This window comes from Cimex lectularius, unplaced genomic scaffold (genome assembly GCF_000648675.2).
Source record: "Cimex lectularius strain Harlan isolate CLEC.00 unplaced genomic scaffold, Clec_2.1 scaffold186, whole genome shotgun sequence".
In the NCBI taxonomy this organism is placed as follows: domain Eukaryota; kingdom Metazoa; phylum Arthropoda; class Insecta; order Hemiptera; family Cimicidae; genus Cimex; species Cimex lectularius.
The window spans coordinates 541,205-559,400 of record NW_019392979.1 but is presented as its reverse complement, the minus strand read 5'-3'; positions in this window follow the sequence as shown (position 1 = coordinate 559,400).

The window sequence follows — 18,196 nt, the reverse complement described above, 5'->3', positions numbered from 1 at the left end:
AGCCTAATTACAAAATGAAATTCAATATTATATTTTGATGGGAAGCTAAGTTTTAGCGATGTTGATGTTGACCGAAGTATACAACAAACCACGAGAATAATCAGAACGAGATAATCAAACGCTACCAAACCGTGACAAATAAATCTACGAATGTCTATTTATCCTTATTTTTAATTGGTATGATTTATAAATTTTCTTGTTGTTGAGATATTTTAAACTTAAAAACAAAAATAATTCAATGGCTGAAAAGATCGTTCGATGCATATTAAGAAAGCACAAAACACTCAACGTAAAAATAAATAAAAAACATAAAAATAGATAATAAACCCAGCTAAAGCAGAAAAATTGCGTTGAATTTTTCTTTTATTGTGCTTTTTATTAGGTTAATGTTGGGTTTTACAATTTCTGCAGTGCTGTTCTTGTGTAGTGGCTATTTTGTCCAATATTTTATTTATTTTTCCATTTTTATTGTCTGTTTGTTATGTGTTTTGTTTAATTTTTCTTTCTTCTTGTGTTTTTTTTTTATAAAATTAAATTCGTGAAATAAATTTTGCCCAGGACAAAAAGTTGACTTACTAAATTTACCACACTTCTCTGTTACACGCCGTCGCCCTATTTTCCCATTCAGTATAAAAATTTTTGCAATTTTGTGCGAGGCAATTAAGAACTGGGAATACCGCTAGATGGCTGGAAACGGAAAAGTTGTTACGAAATTTGTCAAGCTCTACCGTGAATTTCTCCAACGAAATTGCGAATTAGTTTATAACAAATTTTCATTTTATCTGTCTTTGAAAATTTTAGTGTGCTTTTTACCAAAAATTAAATTGAATGTTCTACAAGGAACAATCTGTCAAACTTGTCTAAATAAATAATTTTTTTATTACATTAATTAACAACTGTATGTTATTGTGTATTTATTTTAATTTTTAAGAAAATAGGCCCTGATGATTAGTCTTCATTTTTTTTCACCTGTACGAAGATCTACGAAGGTAGGAACCCTACATAATTTGTCTATACGTATAAATATATGTGATTATATATAATTTAAAAAAAAGAGTGTATGTATATATACACTCTTTTTTATAGTATATAGTATTTTATAGTATATAGTATTTTATAGTATAGTAGTAGTTGTATTTTATAGTATAGATTATATATATATATATATTTTTTTTTTTTTTTAAAACCTTAACTTTTTTTAAATAAAGGCAGAAAATCACTATAAGGTGATATATTTACATTTCAACTGTCAATATAAGAGAGGCTGAGAATACGGCGGAAAAGTCCACAGTTACGCAACACACAACAAACTCGCAGGTTTAGTCTCATTGTCATATTTGACTATTGACTTTTATTAACTACAAAATAAGACGTTCATTCACAATTTAAGTTTAATTATTGAAGTTATAAAGGAAATATGACACATGATGAACAGCATACCAACATAAAACGAAGTATGTTTTCGAAATTTCAGATCTACGCAACAATAACCCGTACTTTACATTCAATCAAATTATATAATATACATATATATAAAACTTTTAGGTTTCCCGATAGAAGCATGTTTAAATCTCATCATAAAAAGAATTATATGTAAGGCAATTAAAAAGGCACATGTAAGATTAATATTTCTTAAGAAATATGTTGATGACACTTATATGTATACATCAAGACGATGTCCGAAGGTTGCTAAATACTCTCAATAATGCACATCGTAGTGCTAAATTTACCGTTGAACTAGAAAATATTTCAATATTGCCTTTTTTTTTTTACTTAATGGTAACTCGTGCTGACGACTTCACTTTCACTGTTAATTTGTTTAAAATACCAAACACCGATAGAATTCTTAATTTCTAGTCTTCTCACCCATATAAACAAAGATAACCTTCAGCTTTCAGAAAAACAATTTAAAAAATTTACAAATTAAATTATGCAAATATAATTACCCCAAAAAGCTTCTAGATGTTGATATTAAGAAAGAAAAGGCAAAATTCTTTAACAACGTAATTTCAATGAATGGTATTATAAATATATATATATATATATATATATATATATATATAATATATGTAAATATAAACTAAAATAATTTTAAGTAATGGTTAGCTTATAACGGATAATGTAAAATAAGGCGATTTTAAATTATTTATGTAATCATTTATTAAATCGAAGATGTTTTAATTAAGATAAACTATAATTTTTATTTTACAAGACATTTAAAACACAGTAGTGTATAATAGATATTGAATTGTACATAACACATGTGTGGAATCATGTATCAAAGAACCAATGATTATGGCACTGTGAAGAAACCTAGCGTTCATAATGAGTGACTGTTCATCCTAATCGAACCTAAAAAATATAATTAACTTAGAATTTTTTAAACTGGAGATCAAGAAAAAAATGAAACTTTCATATACATTTTTAAGCTTGTAATTTATTTTTTTCAATGAATAGATGGATGGCTTGGTATATAAAACACTTCTATGTGTATCGATAAAAATGGCTTTTTGAAATATTGCTCCTGTGCCAAAACCCTATCCTACGTTTTATACAATGATCTACTTTATTTTATTTTTGCCGTTTTCTAAAAACTTTTAGCTTATTAAACGTATCCGTGCGGAAGGAAAGAAATCCTGGAAAGGGAGTGGGAGAAAAAAGGAAATAAAGATTAATGGGATTTTCCAATGTATAGATACATAAATAGTTCGAAATAAAGAATTTTACTGTGTGTTAATGTAGGACCGTTTTAAATAATTTATTTGTAAAACCATTTGTTATTATGGTACTATATTTAGCACCAATAGATTTCAACTTAATTTTTTTAATTAAAGAAAACTTTACAATTGGAAAGATTATTTTTTCTATTTTGACTATTTTAAAAGTTTTTATTTGTAGAAGCCTAGGAAAAAAAGATTTAAAAGCATAAAACAATTCATTTAAAATATTTCAATCGCAAACATCAATTAAAATGAACATGAAACGAAAATAAATCATCGAATTAAAATATTACATTTTTTTGCTGGGTGGTTAAAAAGATTATGTTTTCAATCTGTCAAAAAAACGGTTTCAGGTCAATACAACCCCGGATTTTTCTAACTTTAATTAATGATTTAATCGATTCTATTCTACATAAAGAATCTACGGTGTTAAAATAATGAGATTTTTTCACTAAATCGTACAGTGTATTGCTATAAATATAGATACAGATAGGTTATAGATTATTATATTCTATCTACTCCATCTCACTTCTTCATCCCAAAGTCCTAATCGAACGGTATGGGTTGGATACGCTCAATTTACCCTACAAGGCGGACGCGGGGTCCTACAAGCGTCCTCGATCTACTTCTGTACTTCGTATACACTCTCTAATACCCCTTCCAATACAAACACCACTGGGCTAACAGATGATACTGCAATTCTATCCTCTAACCGCGACCACAACGAGCTCACCGAACGCTCGAGACACAGCTATATTCCGTAGAACAATGGTTCAAAAAATGACGATCAAACTCCACAACAACATCCCAAAACTCAACCTTCAACCTCCGTCTCAACTTCTCTACCCCTAATCTATTATAACCTAACTCCTATGAAATGAGATCAGCCATCTTGATCCAGACAAGCAACTGATTTGGAATCGCCATACAGGTCCTAAGCAGGCGAAACTTAACCGACGATGCCATTATTTAAAAATAGGGTGGCGTCGGTGACCTCACCAGTTTAAGGGTTGACACGGCACTCATTTGTAAGGTAAAGGTCCGGGGTTCGAATCTAGCGGCCACGTATTCCAACCCGGCATACTTACAAATAGACTTTTTCAAAAACACCGGCACCCCGAAGGAACATACAATCTCGCATTTGAAGTACCTTCGTAAAAAATTCATCGTCAACGCCCCCTGTTTCCAACCACACCATCCACAACGACCTTAATTTACCTCACATAAAATGGTACAAAATCCATCTACAAAAATTTCCACCCTAATCCTCACCTACAACAACGATCCTCTCGTTGACCACCCAACAATCCTCCTCGACGTCTGAAAAGGCAATAGCTCATTGACCTGTTCTCTTACAGAACTAATGTATAAAATTAATCAATGATTACGACTGCTACCCGACTCGTTTTTGCTAAGACAGTAACATCAGGGTTCAATCCCGAGTCATTGATTTTTAATTGAAAATAATCTGAAAATGTATTATTAAGTAGTTTGACCCGTTGTCCGCGACACCCAATGCGTTGTTGGACATTAAGCCCTTCTGTATGAAAGGAATTTATTTTCGTTTTTACTGAGCTATCAAGTTCTTGAGTTTTGGACAAGTTTTGTTGATTAGACCTCTCTTGACCACGCCCGAATAGGTAATGTTACGAACTTAGCCTCGCCCTCGTCGATGTCGTTGTACATTACACCACATAAATAGTATGTAAACGTCCTCACCCGACTGCGGATTGGCCATACGCGGTTGACACACGGGCACCTGCTTTTGGGCCAAAGCCCGCGCAGGTGCCCCTTAAGCAGAGAAAGGTTGCTCGATGTGTCCCACATAATAGAGGCGTGTCATGCCTTGGCTCCATAGAGAGCGTGTAGGCTGCTGCCGGACTTAAGAAGATTTCTCGAGCACGGTAGCGAGTTTCAGAGTCCCCTGTTCCGCTTTTTAGGGGGAATTGGGGTTTTTTACAGTATATAATATCTTATGTGTTGTGCATATATGTTTTGTCTGAGTGCATGTATTTATTAGCGTGAATGGCGAGGGGTGAGGGTGAAATATAACGTCATCATCGCCCCTCGAACGGGTCGATGGCGGAATATTTATAAAAGCACTCCATCCATCCCAATCTAGATTAGTTTGAGTATAGGTCGGTGGAGGAATATCAAGTACTCCACCGACCAAACGTAATGAGTGTACTGTATGGATGTATTTATGTATATGAATGTATTTATTTGTAGGAATTTAGTGTTTGAAAGGGTAAATAGAATATAGACATAGTTGGGGGCTGAAATGACTAGATGTCGGAAGCCCCATTAAAAAAAAAATGGTATGTAAATATAAAACAAGTTGTACAATTAAAAATTTACGTTAGTTTCATTTAAATTTTGATAGATTCAAGCGTAGAAATAATTCTCTCACTTTCGCTTTATACTACCCCCTCACTGTTTTCTATTGATCCTAAACTTTCGTTCATCCAGCGAATCTAAGTGTAACCTCTTTAACGAATTCTGTTGCGCCAGGAATAGGTGAAAATCCAACGGTGCGAGATCAGAAGGAGCAGAAAAAATGAGGAAATTCCCAAGCCAAACTCAATAAATTGTTGTCGACTCTCTAATGAGAGACGTGAGGACAGGCGTAAAAACAAAGATCCTTTGAATCCTGTCCGCTTAAAGATTTGTAGCTTTTAAGAACCCCAGCTATTAACGACCGTTAGTGATTAAAAGAAATATACATTCATACGTGTCACAAATAAATGAAAACATGCATTTAAAATTGTTTTGATGCGAAACCTCAGGCAGATTCTTGCTCAATAAAATTTATCAAACTTAAAATATAATAATTTGGCTTATTTAAAAAATAAGTTTCTAAATTCAACATTAATTTTCTGAATGGTTCGCATATAATAATAATAATTTATTTTTCATGTTTTTACATTATTTACCGATATCTTGTTTACAGTTTTATATTATTATTGTTAAGTTTTTCATTCTCAATGTTTGTATTTCAAAACGTAAGTCTTCATTAGACAGAGCGTTCCAAGAGCTTTAAAATGAGACCGGAATGGGCACTCTAAGTAAAATACAACCAGAGTCATTAAGAGCAGGGGTCATTAATTTTAAGGCATATTATACGAAACGTGGAGCTGAATCAGAAGTATATAACTTGTTTAGAAAATAGTGGCGACCAAATTTAATAGAAATGTCGTAAAATGTATTACAAAGTGTGTTACATGGGGAAAAATATTTGTACAAATAGATAGCGCGGCTTTATTGAATTTGCTGGTTTGATGGATAAAGATCGAATGAGAAGGAAAATAGGTTATACGAAGTTCGACTGTTATATACCATATAACAGTAGGAAACGTTGGTCGATGTCAAAACCTTTCGAATCGGCCTCGGATCTTAATGGCCTATTTTGTTCTGTTTTGTTCATTGTTTGTAGAGGGGTGTCAACCAAATTGTTGTAAGAGTCCTTCCTATATTTTAAACACTCCATTCTTCACGGCTGTTGAGGTGGCGGCCTCGTGGACCTGGCAGAAGCCATTTGAGCTTCTTTTCCCGACCGGCCACAAAGGAAGGTTTCTCTTTGTCTTTTCTCCGAGGAAACGCTATTCAAGCTGAAACGCCGGGAAATTGCGGCGAAATAAAAGACCGTCGGAAAATCAATTTGAGTTGCTTTTTGATAAGGTTATGTTTGTTTTTTACTCAGGTGAAAAGAAGTGAAACATTTAGCGACTTAAGCTGTGAGTTCAGCAAAAGTCTTGGAAACTCCATTACTTAAGTAAACACAAACAGTAACACCTATTAAAAGGCTTTTGGACTAGATTGAATCACGAATCGACCATTCTTGTTACTTCGCTTGTCACAGGGATACTTTATGTAACTTACAATTATAATTAAAAAAGTATGACGAGAACAAGTATTTAATTATCATTTTCAACTCTATAGCTTTTTCCAAATAGAAAAGGAATAGAAAATCATATTAGAAAAGGAATGATTAAGAATTATTAAAAAAATAGATAAATAAAAAAAAAATATATATATATATATATAGTCAAATTTAATATAAAAATAATACAGTAGTAGCTTGTTTATAAAAATCTGAGATGCTCTCTTTCTATTATTAAGATTTTTTGAGCAGAAAAATAATGAAGAGAGGTAAAAAACAAATATCACGGCTGAGATCCAATTCAGGGTTCATCATGCTGGCAAAATGTAAACCAAGAAAGAAATCTCGTCCCTTTTATATTAGCCAACCTTTTATATTTGTCCCAATTTCATATAGGGAAGATAGAATAGTTTATAAGTTTTCCGTAAAGGATCCAATCTGTTCCAGTAAGTTTCAGGTTAAAACTTGGGGCGGGATAGGGACGACGTGCCACTCGTGTACTGGATTTCTTTTTTTAATCAAGCGGTGTCTTCCATAACAACAAATGATAAGACTCCGGACGACCCACATTCAAAAATCTAAAGGGAAAATGTCCTTCAACAATTATTTCTTCTGGAGCATCGCACATTTCAACGCCGTCAGATTTAAAATGACCGTCTGGACGAGACCATTCCAAAATCCGTGTCACGTTCTTGTAATATTTATTGCCCCAAAATATGCGACGGCTGAAAGAAGCATAAAGTTATATTATGCTTCCTCGCTTTTTTTATTTGCATAAAAGTAATAAACTTTATGTCTAAAATATTTCTAATATGTGATATTTCGTTAATTAAGAAAGCTTCTTCATTCATCTATGTCAGATAGAAAAGTTCTTATTACCGATCCTCCCTCTATTTTTTAATACTCCATTCGTTCTACCGTCGAAAGTTTTTCTCTTTTAATGTAAATATAAATTTTCTTTATAAATATTTTAGGATTATGTTATCTTAAACGAGTGCTTTGTAGAAGGTGAATATAAAATAATTTATAACGTTTGAAATTACCTCATTATATGAACAATACACAGGTTTAAGATTATTATCTTCAATTTAATGACTTACCGAATCGCATTATAAGCTCATTGGGACGGATAAAAGGCTATATATTAAATCCCTCAATTCCCTCGACTTAGTCATTATCCAGTTGGATTACATGCTAATCCTCAACTCAATAGTTTTAATCTGGGTACGATCCGTACAAAGTCGATAAATTAAAATAAATTCTCTGTAGCTTGTCATTTTTTATATAACTATTCAGAAATCATGAGATGCGGTCTGGTGTGATGTAGGTTTCAGAAAAACATTTTTTTTATCGTGTCAACGTTTCGATCTTTATTGCGATCATCATCAGGGCCTGGGATTTACAAACATTGTTTACATTTAACAAATACATTTAGAATGTGAAAAAGTGAATTTATACAATGCAAAATAAATTTTATTATTTTTATATTCAATCAAAGTATTTCTACTCAATCAAAGTGTTTGTCTTCTGTGTAATTGTGCTATTCTTGCGTGTCGTGTCGAGTGGGAAGTTAGTGTCCGAGTGGATCGAAGTCACGATAGCTCAAGTAGTAGAGCAGCGGCGTATCTAGCCGTAGGTTCGTAGGTTCGAATCCTGCTCGGGACACCGACTTTTTTATCTCAACCAAAAACCTTAATTAATTGAACGATATTAATTGGTCAAGCGGTCCACGAAAACTAGTGAATTTAATACGTTATAATGAAGTATACTTTCACTAAAGCTCTCCGTGTCCATTTCATTTGTCGCCGAGAATCAAATAGATTACACGACATTTGAAAAATGGGAAAAAGGAGGGAAAATTCAAAAGGTGGGGTTGAGATGGGAAGTTAGTGTCCGAGTGGATCGAAGTCACGAAAGCTCAAGTAGTAGAGCAGCGGTGCATCTAGCCGAAGATCGTAGGTTCGAATCCCGCTCGTGACACTGACTTTTTATCTCAACTTAAAACCTTAATTAGTTGTAGGTTCAGATGGTTAGTTGGTGTTTCGGTGGTGTCTAATTGGTAGAAGCGCCAGGTGTTTGATCCGGAGATCGTGGGTTCGAGTCCCGCTCGTGACACTAATTTTTCAATTCAATAATAATTGAAGTAATTACTGTGGTTAATCTGATCAACTGAAACATACAATAGATTAATTAATCAAAATGTTTTTTGATACTGCATTAAAACGACTAAATCATTAGTTAAAAATGTAAACTGTTTTCTGACAGATCTCCACTCTACTAAATTAACTCACTAGAATCCACTTCCACATTTTTATCTCCGTATTTATGCGTGTTTGCGTTTTTGGTCTAGAATATTTAAAAAAAAATAGTTCAATAAAATTAAATAATCTATCGTGTTATTGTACAGGGTATCAAGTTTCTCGAGTCACAAAATTTTCCAGTGAATTTCATACCCCGACAATCACAAAAGAAAGCTCCCCTGTAGTATGGACCGATCATCAACTGTAAGTGAGAAATTGTACTTTTTCGTTTTTTCCAGGACTTCATGATTTTACTTCAGAAAAACAACAATAACACCGAAACTACAATTGCAACATAAAACCCGAGGATAACGTTGAAATCTAAGTTAAATTTCTTATAGGTTACAACCTCCTTCCTACAGGATGTCAGACCCATAAAGGTTTTTCATGCTACAGCTATAGTCGCTTGAAATTTAAAAACAAATCTTTTTTTATATTACAATTACTGAATATTTTAATAATTGTAAATAATAAAATCTTATTTTAGATGCACAAATACAATAACTTTATTAATTGAATCTTTTCATTATTGCTGATTTGATATTGTGAAGTTATGAAAAACAGTGTTGTTGTTTATGTACATTTCTGTATAAAAAAAGGTTTTCTTGTTGCAAACTTTTTCGTTTAAAAACTCTTCAGTTTTCCCTCGTATAAAGATTGGCTATCCAAAATCCGTTTTTACAGCTTTGCATGGGTTCCCATAAACAACTTGGTTAACATGTTTATTTACAACCGCAACGTGTTCTTATTTCTTCAGAAGAACACTGACCTAAGGGAGAAACGAATTGCATTACTCACCTAAAACGAGTTCGGTTTAAAACTTGTTTCCAGTAGAAAAAATTGCATTAAAAACGCGTTCAACTTTTTATGTGTAGACGTGTAGGCGTTGTATGATGTCTTTTATGACCTATGATGCTTATAAGTTAATTAGTTTTGGTGAATTTTTGATAAATTATTTAATTAGCACTGACAATATTTTTCCTTGTTACGTTTTCCTTGTTCGTTACTGAGTGAAGGTATTAGATTACGTTGTTATTTTATAGTGACTTTATTTGTTTAAGGGTCTTTCTTACTATTTTGTTTTTGTAATTTGATTTTTAACGTGAATTTTTTACGTTTGTATAATAACAAAGCTACACTAAAAAATATGGGGGTTAGTTGAACAAAAATTGATGTTTTTTTTTTGTTACCATTTAAGAATAATTATTCTCCGCCGGCGATTCAGAAAATTCTCATTAGCTATCCGCGAAAATGGTTGAAATATGAATATTAATCCACTTTCGGCTAATTTTTCCAGCCCTTTAATTTAAACCCCGTCCAATTTATTTCCTTTCATCTCCACTTTCCACCCCACCATCTTAAAAAAATTGGTTTTAAGCGTTCTAGTTAATTTGACCGGTTGAAAAGAATTAAACAGGCAAAGAACGCGGATGATTATCAGTTTTCGACCTCCCCGCTGTTCCTGATGGTTAGGGTGAGAACACGATTCCGACATTTAATTACTAGGAGGATTGGCATCGGCAAAACACGAAACGTGGTCGCGCGTAAAAAAAACCACACCTCCAAAAAATAGAACGGGCTTAATTAAATTGTGCGGATTGGAAGGTTTTGCTCACTGCAGTTAATGAACATTGGCCATAATTTATTGGACATTCAGGTAACTACTAATTTAATGTAAATAAATTATTAACAATGATAGTTATATACTACCTAGGATTTACCTAATACACAGTTCGGTTTCAGAGCGACAGTAGCACCTTCATTCAATGCTATACATCACACAGGACCCGTTTGAAAAAATCTTTGCCTTTGGTTATTTGTGGGTAAGAAAAAAGCTATTGACAGGTTTGGCATGCTGGGTTTCTCAGTAAAGTAAGAGATCCTCAGACACGAACTGCGTTTTTCTACAATGCATCTTACGAGCCTGACCTAGACTGCCACATGTAATAACACAGATTGCGTATCATGTTCCATGAGATCTAGTGTACCGAAAAAAAAATCAGGCCAACATTTATTCCTGCACTATCGACGCAATTTGCCATTTCTTACCATCATCTTCACATCCCAATTTACTGATAACAATGCAGGTTCCAAAATGGACTGTAAGAGAGAAAAATCATAGGTAACAATAAATTCTCACGTAAAAGATAAGTGCAACATATGAAGGACTAATATTAAACCAAGGGAAATAACCAAAGAAACATCTAAATACTTATTCTAGAATATGCCAATGCTACGATTCCATTATCAAACTGCGTCAGATATCTTAGGCTTCATTTTGATTTTTTTTTTTTCGAGAGGTCGCAACAGCAGAGGTTATATCAACCCCTGGGGTGCCGGTATTTTTGAAAAAAAGCCCATTTGTGAGTATGTCGGGTTCGAATGCAGGGCCCTTGGATTCGAACCCGGGACCTTTACCTTACAGTGATGAGCGACGTGTCAACGCTTAAACCGTTGCGGCCACCGACGCCAATGTACATAACAATTTATACAATAATTTTAGAATGTAGGGAAAGTGATATTTCACTATGGCTTCCTACTATTTACACTAATCACTTTTTTATACAAATCGGTAAGAGAAATTCCATAACAGTTTGTGGAAAAAATTTATGTTAAAAAAAACACAATAAAAAAACAGCAATAAAAAACCACAATAAATAAACCACAATGATGAACATGATCTCACCTTCAAGCTTAGTGAAAAACGAGAATTAATTTAAATTTTAAGACAACTCTCATTTTTAACTAATGGCTAACCAAGTTTCTTATCTGGTATTCAAAATAAGGTAGTTGCATCAGATTTCAGCAAAAAGGTTTTACCGAAGTGACTTTGTATATAATAAACACTCCACAGATTTGCCCTAAAGGTAATCTGAACGTAAAGGACACATTTAATTCTTATTTGCCTCATTTACAAATTTTGGAGAGAAAAATATGCCGCACACACTATTTGAATAGACCATCTGTTTTGCAATCTGACGATCAACTATTTTTACTATTTAAGCTCGGAAATAAAAGCCAAAATAATTACTTATTTTATTTTGTCGAGGGAACTCTTTCAAGTTAATATCATTAGCGTTAGAAGAATAATGTTTCTTATTGTGTATTTATTTATTTTGTCATTTGGTTGTGAATGCAAATAATTAGTTTTGTACGTTTATGCATACAGTTTGGAGTGATCATAAGGCGAATTCGTTATTTATTGCTTTTTGTTGCTTATGTATTTTTGTTGTAAAATCTAATTTAAAGTTTGTAAAACTATTACATTTTTAATGGGCCGTTTTTGTGACAAACTCCGAGACATATTTTTTCAAGTTTCTCACAAGCCAGAAAGTTTTGATCTAACTCTCCAGGATAACAGAATACACCGGCAAGATACTCATAAATGTACATTTTTGAAAGGCTTTTGACGCAGAATTTAAAGGTGCAAACTGCTTTAAATTTTGAGATACTTTCCTCAAGTTATTCGGAAAAGAATAACTATTCGAAACATGGTTCTTCTGATAAACGAAATCTTTTCCAACTTCTTTATCCAATCGTCAATCTGAAAATTATAAATATACAAATTTAAATGAACGATTGTTTCAGTTATTTTGGTAATATTTCAAATTTGAAAGATATAATAGTTTTCAAATTAGGATGTAAATTATTGGATAAACCACAATACATATAATTATTTGGAGATCGTGAGATGCGGTCTAGTGTGATGTAGGTTTCAGAAAAACGTTTCCATTATCGTGCCACGTTTCGACCTTTATTGAGATCATCTTCAGGGATCAAAGTGTTTGTTGGGCACTCTCAACACGACACGCAAGAATGGCACAATTACGCAGAAAACAAACGCTTTGAGCCCTGAAGATGATTTCAACAAAGATCGAAACGTTTGCACGGTAAAGAAAATGTTTTTCTGAAACCTACATCACACCAGACCGCATCTCATGATTTCCGAATAATCATCGACTAACGGTCACTAATCACCACACGTTTCGATCTTTATTAGGATCATCTATCTTCAGGGCTCAAAGTGTTTGTTTTCTATGTAGATGTGTCAAAACATATATTTTTTATAAAATTCCTGTGCCTATGCAATGTTTAATTACATAAAAAATTATAAGTGAAATCTTATCATAATATTGTTTACAAGTGGGAATGAATCGCATTTTTTTTAAATTAAAATGTTTAGCCAAAAAATGTCTAAATGCGTTAAATTATTATATTCACAGGTGAAATCTGCTCGTTTTACAACGTAATGGAAAAACTTCTGCCACTATCAGAAACGCCAGAATTGACAACTTCCTCAACATTTATTTCTCCATCATGTCATATTCACATTTTTGTTGTGTATAAAAATCAACGTTTAATCAAACAATTGTACGGAAAATAATAAGAGCCGGTTCTAATGTAGTACAAATCTCACTTTGAGGAGGAGGTGACAGGATCTAAATTCAAATCGAATCGATATTAAAATTGAGATGGGCTACGCATCTCCGTAAGTTTGCTTGTCCTTTACCACACAAGGTATTAATAGTAATATTGCTGACCTTTCCTACTAATATTCCGAAATTACAAACTATTCTAATTCCTGACGAATTAAGACTTAGAAAGTTCCACATTTGTATTGAATTTTTCAATTGATTATTTCGGTATACTATTATTTTACACTAGGGCTTACCAAGGGACAAAACAAACCCAATGCAGACTGACGGAGTTCTTGGAAAACAAAGCTGGCTGACACATGAGTGGAGGACAAACACACCCTCTTGTTTATTCTGTGGAGCTACTTCCGGTTCGATTCAAATCTGTAAAACGCAATGTGTGAGTGAAGTTTTATTGTACATATGTCACCTATTTTAATTTTTCCTCTTTGAAAGTAAAAAGAAAAGTATATTCCAGATCGTGCCTTGGGTCAATAACTACAATATTACTTCCCCCAGAGGGGCAATAAATAATACAAGGAAACAAATTTTCATTAGTACTATAATGTTTTATAATTGTTACAAGTAATGCCTCATAAAAATATGTTGTATGAATAACTTAAAAATTGAGGTGTTTTTAATTTAATATTTTAATTGATTTAATTTTAAATTTATAATTTTAGATAAAGGAAAAAATAATTCTTTATAACATATTTTTATTGAGATTTATAGGAAAACAATGTAAAGATTAACTTAGGTAAATAGAGAATCCAAGTTTGTACTATTTAAAGCAAATATTTACCTTCAAATAAATTTCTCTTTCAAAACAATAAATTAATATAGAATATTCTTTTCTTTTAAAAAGTATAAAACTCAATATACAATAGATGATTCGATTTTGTAAAATAAAATTATTCGTATTTAGAACCAGCCAGTAACTTGGAAAATGGGGCAAATAAAAAGAAAACTGACCTGATTTCTTCTGTCTTGAATTGAATCCTCTTTACATAAAAATAGTCAAGTTGAGAGAGGATCTGCTGCTTTTATCCTGCTTATTAAATTTAGAAAAATATCAACTTTCTGCTCCAGCCCAGGAGAGGGAGTGTTTGTTCGGCACTACACCTCTGACCCACCATGGCCAATTCAGGTTAATTTTACTTTAACGAAAAGATTACATTAAACATCCCATTTATTATTTGAATACATTATATAAATTTCATTTCAAATTTTTAATTTTACATTTATTTATTTATTATATATATTTTTAAAAATTATAATTAAATATTTTTGTTGTTTACACTACAATTTTAACCCTTGTACTGTATGTTGTTGAAAAATATACCGTATTTTTTTTTATTAACAGAACGTTTTCGACATCATTAGGTGAGTCCTCTTCAGTGTTAATTTCAATAAACAAATTTAAACAATGTTTGTAAATCCCAGGACCTGAAGATGATTTCAATAAAGATCGAAACGTTGGCACGATAAAGAAAATGTTTTTCTGAAACTTACATCACACCAGACCGCATCTCACGATTTTACATTTGTATGTCCTATAAAAATCTTTTTGTTTATGTTCTATTCTNAAGATCGAAACGTTGGCACGATAAAGAAAATGTTTTTCTGAAACCTACATCACACCAGACCGCATCTCACGATTTTACATTTGTATGTCCTATAAAAATCTTTTTGTTTATGTTCTATTCTCGTATTAAAATATTTTAGTAAAATTAACTTTACATACTCGTGGACTTCCCAACAACATCTAAATTATATGCATTTATCCCTCCGATATATCAATCTTATCAATTATGACCTTATTACTTTGATTATATTCACTAATTTCGTGGTCCGCTTGACCAATTAAATCATTACAATTAATTAAGGTTTTTAGTTGAGATGAAAAAAAGTTAATGGCACGAGCGGGATTCGAACCCACGATCTTCGGCTAGATTCGCCGCTGCTCTACCACTTGAGCTATCGTGACCTCGATCCACTCGGACACCAACCTCCTATCTCAACCCCACCTTTTGAGTTTCCCTCCTTTTTGCCATTTTTCAACTTTGATTATATTTTTACATCTTTTTATATATGTCTGTACTATTAATATAATGTGCACAATTTTTATTCTTTACCTTTATGCAAATTTGTACTATTATTATAGATATTGATTTATGTGTACTTTTTCTAAGCAATTAAAATGTTATAATTTTTTTATTTTAAAATACGTTATACATTTTTAATTTTTTGTACATATTCCAATAATTTTATAATATATAGATGAGAATATATAGACTATTTATTATTAAATATATAGGAATGTAAGATAAATTCACTCCGCATAAGCGTTTCGTCCAGATGTCGCCATTGGATCGTTCCATTTCAACAGGCAAAAACATTTCCTTTCTCCCTTGAGCATTTCAATTTTTTAGTTTAATCTCTCAAAAGAAATACGATTGATGAAGATACAGAAGTAAAACCCTTTTTAATTACCAGCGAAAAGTGAAAATTGAATGAAAGGGGATTTCTAGTCTAATACTTGTGATTTAAAAAAATATCTGAAAGAATTAAAACTTTCAACCGAACAGTAAATTTACAAAAAATAAATTATTTTCATCAGTAATTAAGCTGTTTTCCTTGTTCATCTTTATTTGTCGTTTAAAGTTGAAGAAAGTACCTACTTTGGGCTGAATGTGCGTTTGTAAGTTCGCATTGAAAAGGTTTTCTCATTTAACGCTTTCCACTAAGACATTCGCAAACTTCTACACGCTCCCGGGGATTTATCGGGGTGGAGTTAATTTATTTACTTTGACGAACTGAGGTTATTTGTTGTTGAGAGGGATAAATTTAGCTTTGTACAAAACTGCCAAGTGAATAATTACCAGTCAGAACGCAAAGGACAGCTCGCGACCCGATAATTCGTCCTGGTTAAACTAAGCTGGTTTATTATCTCTTTTGTCCATTAAGCAACTTTCCCGTTGGGAAAACATAAACCTCACCACATATCAACTTAAATCGATAGAGCTTCAAATATACGTTTAACCAGAGACCCACAAAAGGATTCTTATATTACGTTCTTCCTTAGTACGTTCATCAGTTTTTCGGAAAGCTTCTCAACCAAAAATAGAACAAAGTTGAACATAAGCGCCAAAAGTTGAAAAGTGAAAATCATTCGAAACGTTTTTTTACATTCATTTGTGTAGTATCCGCATTGAAGTGAGGTTAGAAGAAACTCCAGGGACTTAAAGAAGTTCTTATGTACTGCGTTGGTTCCGAAGCTTCGACTTGCAAAGACGTTTATTTAATAACTTGTGTATTTGAACTGTGCTTTTAGTAGTCACCCTGAGTAATAACTAATTCAGTCCGTGAATGCATCCAAAATCTCCAAAACCTGGGGAAACACAACAACCTGATGATATCTTGGGTGCCAGGGCACAGGGGAATTTTGGGTAACGAGAAAGCAGACAGACTGGCCAGAGGAGGATCTGCAAGACCATTCATAAGCCACGAACCTATCCTTGGGAAAAAAGAATCCTCCATCGCAGTATGAATCCAAACAAAACAAAATGAAAAGTGAATGAACTCGAGCGGTGCAAGACATAGTAAACTTATGATGAAACAATCCTCACCGAGACTGGCAAAAGCACTGCTGCAATTGGAGAGGGCCAAACTCAGAGGAGTGATAGGACTACTAACCGATCAATGCCATCTAAGAAAACATCTACACAACATGGGTATATACAGCGATGATCCCATTTGCAAATTATGTAATGAGGAGGAAGAAACCAGCCACTCATATCATCTTCGAATGCGAAGCAACAGCTCAATGGATATTTAACCTAGCGTACGGAAAAAATTTAGTGAATCAAATTGCAGAGCAACAGTAGTCAATGACCTGATACTTCTAAGAAGAAGGATTGAGTCTATTGCACTGATCTAAGGAACTAGGAAGGTACAATAAGCCAGAAGGCTGCAGTGCCTGGGGAGTACAAACCCCGCTTCCTAGTATCCTTTTTCACCATACCATACCATACCAATAACTACTTCAACGACGAGGTCAATTATCTATGCGTATTTTATGTTTCACCATCTATTGCAAACTCTGCCTAAGAATAAGACTGTGCCCCGAGGGTACGATCTCAACTACAAGTTGTTGGCAGAATAAGAAGAATGGAATATCTACAAACACATAGTGAAAATGTATTCCTTAGCAAACAATATTGAAAAAAATAAGCAAGTGCTTGTCTATTTGAAGATAGCAGGAGATAGATTTCGGAATTCTACGCAAGCTTTGTGATCCAGAGAACGCAACAGATTAAACGGTTCAAGAATCGTGGAACTACGTAAATAACTGGTTTTAAGTAAAAAACGTTAGTCTGTATAAAATTAGAAACGTTTTAGAGGAATACGTTAAAGATCGTTTTATGGCTGGTTTAATTCCAGGCCCAATACTAGACCGAATTTCTGAAGAGGAACCATCCAAGATATTTCGAGCAATAGCACATTTAACATTGAGTAAAGAGGACAGTGTTCCATCGTCTTATTCAACAATGGGCTTTTCAATTACACAAACGTAACAAACTTGGCCGAAACATGAAAATTTGTTTTTCTGTTAGAAACAATCTCCCTAAACCATTAATGTTTAGTGGTCTAATTAACCATATTAATTATGTAAATTAAATATTCTTTTTATGTAAATCTTGGTTGATATGAAAAACCTAGTGTCACGAGCGGGATTCGAACCTAAAACGGCTAAATACACTGCTGCTCTAACCATTAATCTATTCGATCCACTCGGACATTTCATCTCAACCAAGACCTTACATAAAAAGGATAATTACTTTAAATCTCCCTAAAATAGAAACACATTATTGGTCATGG